General features: G+C 46.2%; 1 pseudogene; it reads left to right on the forward strand.

Moving 5' to 3' along the window:
* The first annotated feature begins 7,751 nt into the window (after positions 1-7,751).
* LOC141998038 (olfactory receptor 287-like) lies at positions 7,752-8,458 on the forward strand (annotated as a pseudogene).
* Positions 8,459-14,947: the final 6,489 nt, after the last annotated feature.

Genomic DNA, 14,947 nt, shown 5'->3' on the forward strand with positions numbered 1-14,947 from the left:
ACTAGGCTTGGAAGGATTAGATTTGTATTGGTGAATGTTGGTAAATGTCGATTTCACCACACACACACAAACTGATGAAAATGTATTTCCATCGATAATACTCAAAATTTACAGATAGGCAAAGTAAGAAAAATACATAAATTTCTATATTGATTAGAATCAAATTGCATTACCATTTTGTCATCATCCTGCTGTCTTTTTCCCTTACCTGATTCGTTCATGTATGGCAACTCAACAAGTCCTAGAAATAAGACTAATTTATGTTCCTCAGAAGTGCTCTTGGGATTTGGTCTCAACAGAATTTCACTGTCTTCTCAAAAATGTGCCAAACCCCTGGCTTAGTAAGGACGGTGTCCTTGTTTAAAGAAGAGCACTGGAAGTTAGGAGATCTTGGTTCTGTGGCTCCATTGACTTGCTGATGGACCACTGTGAAATTGTTTAAGTTCTTTGTTCCTCAGTTTCTCTATTTGTAAAAGACAAAAGGCCAGATTTCTCAAGGTATTTAGATGCCTATTGAAATTTCCAGAAGCACCTCGGAACCTACAACTCATTGATTTCTGTGGATGTTAGGTGCCTCTGTCCTTTTAATAATCTCACTAGGTGACTAAATACTTTTTAAAATCTGGCCCTAAGTGGCAGCCCAAAGTTAGGCAACTACGTCCACATTTAGGCAACCTAATAGGTGGTCTAAGATACAGAAGTATAAAGCACCAGAGGCTAAAGACATTCAGATGTCTGAAGATAGGCAGATAGGCACCTAGTGGGAATTTCAGAAGTACCCATGCAGGTTAAGCACATAACTCCAATTGAATTCAATGGGGTTTAGGGGCCTAGGCCTTTGAAAATCCCACTAGACACCTTTGAAAATCTGGTTCTAAGACACTTTGGTGCTTTTGAAATATTTGCCTCTAGTCTACACAAAAAGTTGTACTGACATAATGAAAGGTGTGATTTTATACCAATTTAGCTAAAACAGTGCAACTTTGTGTGTGGATATTATATTGGTTTAAACCTCATGTATATCAATTTTCAGGTGCAAACTGAACTGATATAACCAGTTTTCAACCTAAGAGTCCACAAAGGCACACAAGTTGCAGTGGACTAAATAAACATATTGAAGTTAAGTTGCTGTGTCTTCTCTGTATAGACAAGCCCTAGGGCCAGATTTTTAAAAGTATTTAGGCACCTAGTGGAATTTTCAAACCTTCTAGTTGCCTAACATGCATTGAAATCAATGTTTTAGGTACCAAGGTGCTTTTCAAAATCCCACTAGGTGCCTAAATACCTCAACTAATCTGGCCCTAAATCACTTTTGAAAATAGGAAGGACAGTTAAATTTTCAAGTGCAGCTAATTGACTAAAGAGCCAATGAGACTTAAGCTCCTAAGTCACCTAGGTGCTTTAGGAAATTTTACCCTAAGGCTCCCTAGTGTGCTTGAATGTAGTATAGTTTGAATTCTAGGGACTTCAACGGAAGTTAGACACCAAGGTGCTTTTGAAGATCCTGCTAGGCACCTGTTTGTCTCTTTAGCACCTTTATACCGTTGAGGATCTCAGCCCTAGTGCTTAGCTATCCAGTTCCACCGGGCTGTCATTGTGCTCATGAAATCCTGAACTGCTCAGAGCATTTGCCATCCACACGGGTGTGAAAATTACTGAGCAATATCAGGCATCATCCCGGTAAATACAATGGGAATTTGCTGGGCTAAGGACTGAATAAAATTTAAGTCAGGGGTAAAATAATTGCTGAAATTATCTCCCTTCCCCTTCCAGAGATTTAGGCTGGGATTTTCAAAGGCGACTAAGGGAGTTAGGTTTCCAACTCCCATTTAAATTAATGAGATTTGGGCACCTAAATTCCTTTAGGCACATTTGAAAATACCAGTCCACTTTGGCATGGACTTAATTGAAGCAGGACTGGCCCCTAAAGCAGAAGCTACTCCCCATAATAGTGTAATACACATGAGAAGAGAATCAGGATCTGTGACTTTATGGCCCTCAACTCCGTGAGAGATTCATGATAACATCGCTAGGCTTGGCAACATGGACACCCCATTCTAAACGATAGGTCAGAGCTCCTAAATGTAAATGAGCTGCAAAGATGAGAGCACGTGTGTTTGTGGCTAGAATACAGAAATTGTGACTTGTTCCAGTTCAGAGCCAGTGGGCAGATTCCGTATGCCTTAGGGTGAAAATCATCCTGTGCAGAGAAGTACTTACCTTACACCTAACCCTCACAGGATCACTTGAGGAGCTCTTCAGTAGTGCACCGGCTGAATTCGATTCCTCATCTCAGCATGGGACACAGGACCAAAGACATAGGTTGATAGAAATCTACAGCTGATATAGTGAGTTGATGACCTGTATGATATGAACTAGTAAGTCTTTGCTCAAATTGTGGTGGAGAAATATCAACATTGCATTTGTCACCAGTTTGCACCCTGTTGTTGGAGTCTAAGGAAAGCATCTGTAACAGTGACCAGTGCCTGGTGTTGGAAGAGTCCTACACGTGGGTCTAGTCTGGTGAAGAAATGTGGACAGGCCAGGGTAATACTTATGCTAAGCTCACTGGCTTCAGCCAAGTCTTTGCTTGACATGAGTGTTGCTTGCAAAATTCGTCCGTGTGGAGAGACTTCTTTAAAGAATGCTTACAGCGGCTGGGTAAGACAAAGGTGTTCTGTACTGTGTTGAAGGACATAGATAAAAGGAAGTTAATCAGTACATAAAATACATAAATACATAAAAGGTATTGCCAAAAAGTCCCTGTATTGTGAAAAATAGAAAAGTCCCTATATTTGAGTGGTACGATCCAAGTAAATAAACGAATTGGAAAAGGGACACGATGACATGAAAGTAGCCGGGACAGAAAAAGTTTTGTAAACTGAAGCCTGCACATGTATATACTATGGGTTAGGTAAGACACAATGTTTAATGTTGATTGGACGGTCAGTTAACATGTAAAGGTATAAATATGCTAGAGTGTAAGGGAATTGTCAGACCCTCGCAGGAAAAATCGACAGTGACTACGCCCGCACGAGAAGGTAATTGGGCAATATCTTTTTCTGTATATCTGTCATTCATTGCTTTTATGGTAATTGCAACGTGCAGGGCCTTGCTTTTGGTTCAAAGAAAGGTATGAATGAATAAACCTGACTGTCTCAGTCTCGAGTGTATGGTAATCCTCACCAAATGCTCGTCCTTCAGAAAGAGCTGTAAGAGGCCACATGCAGAAGCAGTTATGGGAACAGCCTGCCCATACTGGAAGTTTCTTCTGTTAGTACAAGCAAATGTGAACAAGAACAAATGTAATGCATGATAGCAACTGTGAGCTGAACAGAATGTTCAGCCACTCATGGGATCATAAACTGTTCCTCAGAAAGTAGCTCATGTGTGACTTTTTCACATGACCTCAGAAAGGATGTAAACATTCTGTGGAGAACTACTCATAAGGGAGTTTGCAAATCTACAAAATAACTCTTCCTCTCCCAAAGACCTTGTATTTTCCATCAATATCTGAAGCAACCACCTAACTTGATCTGAGGTTAGAAAATTATTTTAACTTTGTTAAAAGGGTGTTATCTAGACCATCCCTGACAGTGTTTGTCTAACCTGCTCTTAAAAATCTCCAAAGATAGGGATTCCAAACTTCCCTAGACAATTTATTCCAGTGCTTTACTACCCTGACAATTCAGAAGTTTTTCCTAATGTCCAACCTAAACTGCCCTTGTTGCAATTTAAGCCCGTTACTTCTTGTTCTATCTTCACAGGTTAATGAGAAGAATTTACCTCCCTCCTCCTTGTAACAACCTTTCATATACTTGAAAACTGTTATCATGTCCCCCCTCAGTCTTCTCGTCTCCAGACTAAACAAGCCCTTTCCCTCTCCCCCTCCCCCCAAATCTTCCCTCATAGGTCATGTTTTCTAGACCTTTAATCATTTTTGTTGTTCTTCTCTGGACTTTCTCCAATTTGTCCACATCTTTCCTGAAATGTGGTGCCCAGAACTGGACACAATACGCCAGTTGAGGCCTAATCAGCGCGGAATAGAGCAGAAGAATTACTTCTTGTGTCTTGCTTATGTAAGCAGTGTCAGGATGAGCTCCACCCTGACATCTGGTGGTGAGGTGTGGCAAGTTGTGGAAAAGAACTTCAGGGGCCGATCTCATTTGCATAGGCACACCCACCCTGCCTAGAATGAGGCCATAGCTGCCCTAATGGTCACTTTGGCTGCTGTGGGATCCCCAGTGTCTCTGTTATTGGGGCAGGAAGAATAAATTGTTATTACCCTGATTATGGGAACTGTGCTTGGAACTGTACTTGGCCTTTTGTTATGATGGAGGGATTCACCATCAACTAAGTAGCACTCGCTAGGCAAGGGTCATGGGTTCCAAAACTGTGTGAATAGAGAGAGGCTGGGGACAAGTATTAATACTTGGTGGCATGGGCCCCTTGGTGAGGGCCTTACATGCTAATTGCACTGTCTCCTCTCTCCACTGTGGAATATCAGAGCTAATTTTGATTTCATTAGAAGTCTAGTTATAGGCTGCTGAGCTCACTTTGGGCTAACAGTGCACCAGCACTGGGGCTCCCCTACTACAAGCTGAATTCACCAAAGAGCTGAAATCACTGAGTGTTGTGTTAAGTAGTGGGGGAGCCTGAAGATATATTGTGGAGCAGTTTGTGGGACGGCTGGAGTGCCTTGTGGACAGGCTGGTGAAGCAGTTCGTAGGATGGCGGGAGCTGCTTGTGGGCCGCAGAGCAGAGCTGAGCGAACTGAGTGGTTCTGAGTGCTTACAGGTCACTACCTTACAAACGAGGTATTTTTTTAAAGGAATTCAATATTTTTAACATAATTTACTGTGAAAGGCATACAGTTCCCTGCAAGCCAATAAGGTCTCGTTGGTACAAGGAAAGTCTTGAAAAGATTAACTCTACCATTCAGCTGAGATGAGTCCTTCTTTTTATGGAGAAAATAGAATATCACGGCTGTTTTCATCATTTTCATCATGATAAAGGGCAGGCAAGTAGATTTTGTCAATCAGGTGTTTTAACTGTTCTGGAAATTTTGCTAGGTTCAGCTCTTTCCATCAGTGGAGACTGAATACAAAGAGCCAGATCCTCAGTGGGTCTAAATAATTGTAGCTCCATTGAGAGGTCTGCTGAGAGAAATTTGGAGGCCCGGTAAATTATGTTTTCCCCCTCCCCTTTCACCCTAAATAGATAGTTTTGCGGGGGCACTGAGTTCAGGACCTCAGTACAATTGTTCCACCTTCCCTCTCTCATCAGCCCTGTCTATTGATAATTCACACCAGCTGAAGGTTTGCCCAGTGAGAAGATTTGCTGAATGATGAGTTGCAGTAAGTTCCATTGTTTAAAAATTGTACTTATTTTCCTCACTTTACTCATGTGAGTGGAACCTTTGACTTCAAAGGAATCATTCATGTGAGTAAATTTAGGCATTTTTATTTTATATATGTCTATATATGCAAGTTTATTTATGTATTAACTGTTTGCAGAATCAGGGCATTAGATGTTATTCATAGGATATTATTCATAACAAAATAAATGGTTTATATTGAAGAGGGAGAAAATATAATTGTTGATTGCCCGTGTTGATTAGACTTTGATACAAAATATTTAAGGCTGGGATTTTCAACTCCATTACATTTCATAACTCCCTTCGGATCCTTTGCAAATTCAAATCCAAATAGGGAGGGGGACTCAATTTAGGTTATGAAAAATGAAAAATCAGAACACCCAAAACAAGCAATCAAACAAAAATTCAGAACATTCACTGTAAAAGTCATTGATAGATTTCAAGGTAGGGACAACTTTTTCAAAAGTGGCTTCTAATTCTGAATGCCTCAAATTTGAGACCTCAGCATTAATCCATCTGTGAAGGAAACTTTTGGCCAGCACTGGGAACCTGATATTTTTTTCTGAAGGTGTTTTAGAAACTCGGCATATTACAGTTTTGCTGTATTTGTGGGGCTTGCGGTCTGTTGTGTGGGAGTGAGGGTACCTGGATTCTGTGCCGAGCTCTTTTAGGGATGCGTAGAATAGCTGTTGTATCAAAGGAACAGGAATCAGTACACTTGGGTTCTATTCCCATTCTTTGAGGGGAGTTAGGATCGTGGTCGGAGCAGAGCGGGGGCTGAGAATCAGGGCTCCTGGGTTCTATTAACGGTTCCAGTTGAGAAGTATGTTCGACTGACTAAACGGGGAGAAGAATTGCAGACTCCTGGCACAGCTGGTCAAAAGTGTTTGAAATTCACAGTTTTGATGAAATTCTTCATCAAAATTTAAAATTCTGATAAAAAAGGGATGCATTTTTTGTGATTTTGTTTAGGAAAATTGCTTCCTTTGTTCTTTGGTCCTCTCTGGCCCTGAGCTTTGCTGTAATTGGCGCATTGCATGGCCTTGCACACCTCAGTCTCAATTGGTCAAAGGAGGTTGCAACTGACTCATTTTCAACCACCCAAAATGAATGCTGGTTTATAGATGTAAATGGTTATTTATGCTCCAAAATTGAGTAGCTGTCCTCTGAACTGCAACTTTGTATAACATCCCCACTCCAACTTGGGACTTCAGCAGGCTTAGAACCTGAGACTTTCTGCACAAAAAGAATGAAATGTCCTCTTGCATTGTAGGAAGGAAATTGACAGGTACAAATCTCATGTGTTCAGTATTGACCTAAGTCTGCTCCCACTGACTCAATGACAAAAATCCTATTGACTTCCTTCCTCGGGAGCAGAAATAGGCCTATACTGAGAACTTTTGAAAAGCTCACCCTATTTAGCAGGGATTTTCAAAAGAGACGATGGGGTTTTGTTCACTTCTAAAGGAATCTCAGATTGTGCTGAATGCCTAACACCCATAGGTCTCATTTGAAAATGATTTGGCTCCTGAATCCTGAAGAATTTACAGGAAAAATGTTGTTTCTTCTGTTGAAATTTTTCAGGGTTTTGTCAAAAGGACAACCCTCGCCCCCGACACACACCCAGAAATCAACTTTTTATTTGAAAATTTTCAATTTAAAACAACAAAAATATCAATTAAAATAAAATCAGTCTTGGGCTTTGGATGCTGACCGTGGAAAAAACATGTTTCATTGACAAAAACTAAAAATTGTGTTTTTCAAGGAACACCTGAAAATGGAATTTCTATCCTGAAAGTTTCTTTTTGGTCCAAAAGCCACTTTCCACTGGAAAAAAAGTTTCCTCAGGAAAATTTAGGACAAGCTTAAATTCACCCTGTGAGCAGGAAGGCTCCAGAAATGTAATAGCAATAGGATATTTTCAGCCTTAAACCATTATTTTCTGCCTCTTTTAATTATCTGCTCTTTCTGTGCATCAAAATCATCTGTAACCCACAAAGCCACGGTTGTGTTTAATCCGTTTAATTTCATCTCTTCATTTGTTTTGGCAGGTAAAACAGCTGACCGCACTGGAAAAGGGCTATCACACCAGTGTGAAGGAATTTATTCTCCTGGGATTCCCTGGGACCCAATATTTGCAGATCTCGCTCTTTGTGCTCTTCCTTGTCACAGGAAATGTGGCGATCATCGTCCTAGTGGCAACCAGCCGTCACCTCTGCACCCCAATGTACTTCCTTCTCTGCAATTTCTCCTTCCCGGAGGTATGGTAGACCACAGCTTGTATCCCAAAGACGCTTGCCAACCTTGTGTCCCAAAGCAAATCCATCTTCTTCGTCAGCTATGTCCTACGGATGTATTTTGTTTTCTCCCTAGGATGCACAGAGATTTTCTCTTGGCTGTCATGGCCTACGACTGCTATGTGGCTATATGCTATCCTTTGCTCTATAGCTCCATCCTGAACAGCACCTTGACTGCTCAGCTGGCTGTTGGCTCTTGGTTGTGTGGTTTCCTGGCTATTTCTGTCCCAGCATTTCTGATCACCAGGTTGTCCTTCTGTGCCCTAGTTTCATCCATCACTTTTTTGGGGACATAGCACCGTGGATAGTTCTTTCCTACACAGATACCTACCTTATTGATCTGGTGGCCTTTATCATCTCCTTCATCGTCATCCTGGGCTCCTGTGTCATAACCCTGCTCTCCTACATTTACATCCTCTCCACTGTACTGACAATCCCATCAGATAAGGAATGGAGAAGGGCCTTTTTAACTTGCTCTTCCCATCTCACAGTTGTGATTATCTGGTACGGTTCGACCATTTTCCTACATGTCAGCCCTTCCATGCAGAACTCACTGGAATTGACCAAAATAGTCACCGTCTTGAATACTATTGTCACCCCCCTGTTGAACCCTTTCATCTACAAGCTGAGGAACCCAGAGGTAAAAGAAGCCCTGAGACATGTATTCAGGGAAGCAATGTTTTTCAAAATGTGCTGGAGGTCATTGGCTGTCATTGGCAGAAAATGTGGTGAAAGAAAAATGAGTCTGCGCATGGAAGATATACCAAAGTTGATAGGGTACTGAAAAAACAGCAACAATCCCTGAGGGCCAGAAGTCTAAAGGTAATTAGATGCCTAACTCCAATGGAAATCAATGTGAGTTAGGTGACTAAATACCTTTAACAATCTGGTCCTTAGTGTCTCACATCCTTGAACATTTACAGCCAGATTGTTAAATGTATTTAGGTGCCTAATGGGATTTTCTATGAGTTTTAAGGGCCTAGATGCTTTTTAAAACCCCACTAAGCACCTAAATACCTTTCAAAATCCAGCCCTTATGCATTATTATCCTCTTACTTTGTATTTAATTTAAAATGAAACAAATTGCACATGTGCCAATGATTTATTTATATTAAAGCATGGCCTGTGGAGAGGATAGAGATATCGACAGGCTTGGCAGAATTCAATTTTTATTTTTTATAATTCTGACAGAGACTATCAAGGTTTATTTGTAAGCATTTTTTTAAAAAAATATTGTCTATTTCTATTTTCACACTTGTGGGAAATTACTGTGGCGTGTCAGACAAAAAGGTGGGTCAGAGAATAATTATTTAATGACAACTGGATTTTTGGACCTTTTTTTTTTTTTTTGGTCGGTTGACATTCTGCATGGCGAAACTGGCATTTCCCGACATTTACTGCTAAAAATTTAACCCTTCCAAACCGAGGTAAGATAAACCCACAGGAACCTCAAATCAAGACCCCAGTGGATTTTGAAGGGGATTCAGAATAAAGTTCCGGTTCCAGTTCCAGACTGGATATAAACCCAGATGGGTATTTTTGTAGGCTTCTTTTTTTCTTTGTTTTTAGTACACGGGCATTCCAAAATTTTGGAAAGATTGATTTCACACGGATTCTGCCGGTTTGGACTGAAAATATGTGAGAATAGCTTGCAAAATTTTGATGATGTCAAAACTGAATCCAGAATCTTAGTCCTGATTCACCTTTAAAATCACAGTGTGAGAGGATGGGGATCCCCACCCTCCACTCCCTGATACCCCCTCACCCTCGCTGCGAGCATCTCAGCAAGGAGAGGAGACGTCGTTAGAAATCATGAGATTGGCTTTAAATAATAAATGTTGGGTTCTTTTGATTTGCTGTCTGGTTTTTGAGTCTTTAGGGTGCACTTCATGTTTTTATGGTTTTCTCTGTAACCATGAGTATGCCCTGGTGGCAAGAGGACTGGACTGCAACTAGGAGAATGAAGTGAGCTGTAGCTCATGAAAACTTATGCTCAAATAAATTGGTTAGTCTCTAAGGTGCCACAAGTCCTCCTGTTCTTAGTTCTATTCCTGGCTCTGCCATTGGCTTGGGGGGTGACTTTGGGCAAGTAATGGTGTTAGGGGGCTGTATAGTCTGCAGTCAATCAGGAAGTGAGTGGGTGGGTGGGTGTGTGGGCAGGGGGAAATGGGAACAGAGAATGGGGATGGGGAAATTGGAATCATGTTTAGCTAAGGGCAGGAATGGGAACAGGGACACAGGTGTAAGGCTCTGTGGTATCAGAGCTGGGAAGAGGGACACTAAGGAAGGAAACTGGAATCATGCTTGCTGGAAGTTCACCCCAATAAACATCGAATTGTTTGCACCTTTGGACTTCGGGTATTTTTGCTCTCTGTTCATGCGAGGAAGACCAGGCAAGTAAGTGGGTGAAGGAATAAGCCCCCTAACAAATGGCATCTCTCTGTGCCTCAGTTTCCATATCTGTAAAATGAGGATAATGATTCTCACCTCCTTTATATAGTGCTTTGTGATCTATGGATGAAAAGAACTACTGAAGAGAGAGGGATAATGATTATGTAAAAGAAAATATGAAAGCTGATTTGTTGATTCAAGCAGTTGAGATTTGAAGAAAAACAACAAATATTGTGAGACAGACATTAAAAATCATAAGAAGATCCTAGCCCCACTGACGTCAAGGACAGAACTTAATTTCAGTGGGGCCAGGATTTCACCCTACGTTGTTTTATCTTAACCCAACATTCAAACCCTTTGAGGCTTGCCTGCTGTCTTGGGCCAGACCTTCAACTGCCAATTTACAGTAGATTAGCATCCGGTCTACCAAATGTACTTAAAATGTACGGATGTGCTATGTACTATTAATATCGCTTCATAAAATAACATGGAACGGGTTAAGATTTTGTGCAATCTGATTTACCTAATATTCACATAAAGATCATTGTAAGTGGTCACTCACTGATTCACATAAGCAGTGTCCATGTTTCCATTGAAACTTGAGCCCATTGAGTTTGGTGAGTGTAAATTCTAACGTTTCCATGCACTCACAGGCGTTAGAATAGTGAAGTGCCTCCGAAATGTGGTGCTTTTGTGGATAGCTATCACTTTGGGCCTGGTGGATGCTGTTTTCAAAATGTTAAAGGTTATGAAAGTGATATGTCCAAGGAAGATTATGTCCACAAATCATTCTCAACCAATTTAGTTTATTCTGTGAATTCTACTTTTGTGAGACACTATGCACTTGATCAGTCTGGATTTATTTATTGTTGGAATACCTAGATAGTACAATAAATTAGATTAGCTAGATAGATGTGTATGGGGACACAGAGAGATAATTTTTGTTAACTGTGATCTCCATACAGTTAATACACCTTCATTTCCCCTGATACTTGAATAGAATTTTACTGGTAGCTTTGGTTTCTCTTCGCAAACATGGATGTTTCAAATGGAATTTCTAGATTGTGCTTCACTGGACCATCGGAGCACCTGAAACAATTCAGGAAATATCATTTGATGGATCACAAGGATAAAAGAATAATTCAAGTTACTGATTTCACAACGTACTCAACTCAGTGTACAGCGATAGCAAGACATAGAAACACAGCAATTAATGTGAATGAGGGACCTGATCACCTCATACGATATGATTTTTATTGTGCGCTTTTTGTCTAATATGCAATATAAATCCCAGGCTCATGGTTCGAGGATCTGAGTATTTAAATTAAAGACTTATTTATCCTTCCTATGGAGTGATTATCAAGTTGGGATACAAGCTTGGGTACTTATGTTACAAAGGGACATTGGACCAAATTCACATCTGGTGTAACTCACTTGACTTTGGAGAATTTGCCCTAGTGTCTCACAGGAACAGAGTGGGTGGACAAAAATCTCCTTCAACATGAGCCCTATATAAATACAAAAGAGGGATACACATTACACTTTAAAGTAAGAGGACTGCAGTTACAGTGCAATGGCCCTCTGAGCTGAGCGGTGACTGCGCCTAAGGCTGTGACTTCCTCTGCCTCCATCAGAGGGGAAGGGCCCGTCCCCCTCCCTGCACCCAGAGGGGGCCGGTGGCTGAGCTGAGAACCCAGCTCCCACCCCAGAGCAACCAGCTCAGGATGGTACGAACTCTCCTTCTGCTTGTGCTGGGTAAGTGACCTCCCTTGGCCCGCTTCCCTCTGTCTGTCTGTCTGTCTGGAGATCCCCCCCTCCCAGCATCCCTCCTGCCCTCTGCACCCCCATCCCCTCCCTGGAGCTCTCACCTCTTCTCTTCTCTCTCCAGATTCTCCCCAGGCCAGTGTCCCCCGCAGGTAACAACCTCTCCTCTCCTTGCTGAGATGCTCACAGTGAGGGTGAGGGGTTGTCAGGGAGTGGGGGGTGGGGATCCCCCTCCTCTCACACTGTGATGTTTGGAATTGCAAGGAAGGGGGGATCCCTGGGTGCCCCCCATGTCATCGCCTGGGTGGGTCAGGCTGCCCCGTTCACAGGCGCCTCCTATGAACCTGCCCCAGCAGCAGCTACGGTCCAGAGCCACATCCGTGGGGGTGGAAGAGTGACCCCAGCTGACGCCTGCTTGTGGGGTCCATTTGGTGGGTCCCAGCTCAGGCCGTAGGGGAGAAGATGCCCCCATCCCCCGGGGCGCTACCTCATTGGCAGCCTCAGCAGAGAGAGCGAGGTCTGGAGGGGCCATGGAGACTGACCTCCCACCTCCCCATTACAATGAGTCCCCCCAGGCCAGAGGCCTGTGGGTGTGGGGCTGTGTGTGGAGGGGGGGCCTCTCTCTGCCCCAGCTTTGGGCTCCCACCCACAGAGGACTCAGGGCCGGGGGGGGCAGATCCAGCACCATCCAGCGGGACATTAAAAGCAGGATCTGCAGAGACCCCAGAGGAAACGCGGTGGGTGGAAAAACTCCCCCCTGCCTTCCCCACATCCGGCCGAGCTTCCTCATGTCTCTCGGATGCCTTCTCGCTACTGAGAGGCAGGTGTGAGGGTCGACTGACGGGTTCTCGCCCCTCTTCCACCACTGCTCCCTGGATGGAGAGTGTGGGCTGAATACCCTGATGGGAATGGGGTATCTTGGAGTTGAAACATTTGCATCCACAATCCTCCCCGCTTTTTGCACCATAAAGGGGCAGGAAGGAGCAAGGGGCAGTTTGGAGACCCCCTCTCCCCAGCCCCAGTTCAATGGGGGGACATGGCAGGATGTGTGGAGCGAAGAGTTTGCAGACAGTCCCTGGCTCCCGGGTGGGCGGGGGCGGCGAACTGTGCAGACGGTCTCTGGGTTATAGAAGCTGCGGACGGGGAGCTGGCAGACGCTCCCTGCCTGGGGGGTGAGGCGTTTGCAGACGCTCCCTGGCGGGGGGCGGGGCTCGCGGGGTCACTGTCCCTCCCAGCCTGGCTCAGGGCTTCGCTGCTCAGAGACCGAGCGAGGAGGTCCCGGGGGTGCGGATCGGGCCCCAGGAGAGCCCCCCCAGCCCCCCCTTCCCCTCCGTGTCCAGGGCCCCCCACCCCCTGGTCTGGGCCCATCCCCCGACTCAGGGCTTCGCCCCTGCAGAGTCTCCCCGCCCTGGCTGTGGGGCCCTGCGTGCCGGGGCGGGTTTGGGGGTGTTTGGAGGGAGGTGACCCCGAAACGTTTCTGCTCCGCCCCCCCCCCCCGATCCACCCTCCCTTCCCGCGCTTCTCCCTGCGTGGGTTTCCCAGGGGCCATCCCCGTGGCGCCCGGCCGGTGTGAGGACACAAATCTCAGCCCTCCCCTTTTGCACCGGGGGGCACCGGCCCTGACCTGCTCCCCACAGGCTCCTGGGGTCCGCTGGGTCCCGTGAGGGGTCGGAGCGCCCCACCCCCCCCACCCCGCCCTGCGGCTCCGTCGCACCCCAAGAAGCAGCTGCTGCAGCAGGAGCCGCCGCCTGTGACTTGGCCGAAGTTTCACGCCGACTCCCTTCCTCCGGGCGGGGAATTAGGCATCAGAGTTCAGTGCCGGGAACAACCAACCCGCCCCCGCGCCCCGCTGGAGCCCTGCCCTGGCCTCAGCCCTTTCCCAGCCTACGGAGCTCAGCCCAGAGAGGCGGTAAATACCTGCGGGGGGAACGTGGCCTGTCCTGTGGCTGGGAGTTGCAGGCAGATGAATTCAGGCGAGGAGGGAGGCTCAGCTGTCTGGCAGGGAGGGGGAGAATTAGCTGCTGGCCCAACTCCCCGGGGGCTCGGGTGGGTTCTCCATCCTGGGCCATGTGTGAAGCCGGGCGGGAGGTTTGTCTAGAAATCTGCCTACGTTCCCTCCCCCCCCTCCCAGGTGATCCCAGTCTCCCCGTCCCACCTTCCAGCTGGGAATTCTCCAGGCGGCTGGAGTGGTGGGGAGCAGAAACGAGGCTCGGAGAGTGGGCTTGGGAGCCCCTCTCGCTCACGGCAGCTCTGGCATTCCTGGCCCCCATCCCACCCTCAGCTCCCCGCTCCTCCGCGGAGACTCCCTGCGCGCCTCAGAGCCAGATTTCTGCTGCGGGAGAAATCAACCGGCTGCCGTCCTCTTACCCCGTCGTAAGGCAGCAAATCCAAGGCCCAGGCCGAACGGCTCGGGGGCGTGGAGCAAAAACGCCGGGAGCCCCTGGGTGCAGCCAAGGGCTGGATTTCACCCCTGTTGGGGCAGGGGGTCTATGGCGACTGCTCCATCCTGGGGTGAAAGCTGAGTAAATAGCAGGGCCGTGTCCCTGCCAAGAAGGGCCAGGAGCTGGAGCCTGCTCCACAGCCGTCTGCTTCTCTGCAGGGCGACAGCAGGAGAAGGGCCTAGCTGGGTTAACAACCCCCCAGTGACCGAGCCGGGTCCCCTGCAACCCCTGTCACTGTTCCAGGGGCCCCCCAGGGGCTGGGGATAAAACCCAGCAGTCCTGGCTCCCAGCCCCCTCATTCTAACGCACGAGTTCCCCATCCCCCTTCATTCCGTCTGTCCGTCTGACCCCTGCACCTCCTCTTCCTTCCATCTGTCCATCCATCCCCATACACCCCCCTATGTTTCTCTCTCCATCCCCCAACTGCCAGCTGTACCCCAGTCCCTGCCTGCCCCTCCCTGCCGGGGGCTGGCGCAGTTGGGGCAGAGCCGTGACTGATCTCAGGAGCTTGGGCCTGTGGGACTCCCTGCCACAGGACCTGGCTGAGCAGAGGGGTGGGGCTGGGGTCTCAGAGCCATCGCCGAGTGTGTGTGTGTGTGGGGGGGGGGGGTCAGGGCACCCTGTGCCCATCAGTTTCCATGGGAACCCCATATCTCACCCCCCCCACCTTCCCCTCA

The sequence above is a fragment of the Natator depressus genome, chromosome 14 (genome assembly GCF_965152275.1).
Source record: "Natator depressus isolate rNatDep1 chromosome 14, rNatDep2.hap1, whole genome shotgun sequence".
In the NCBI taxonomy this organism is placed as follows: domain Eukaryota; kingdom Metazoa; phylum Chordata; order Testudines; family Cheloniidae; genus Natator; species Natator depressus.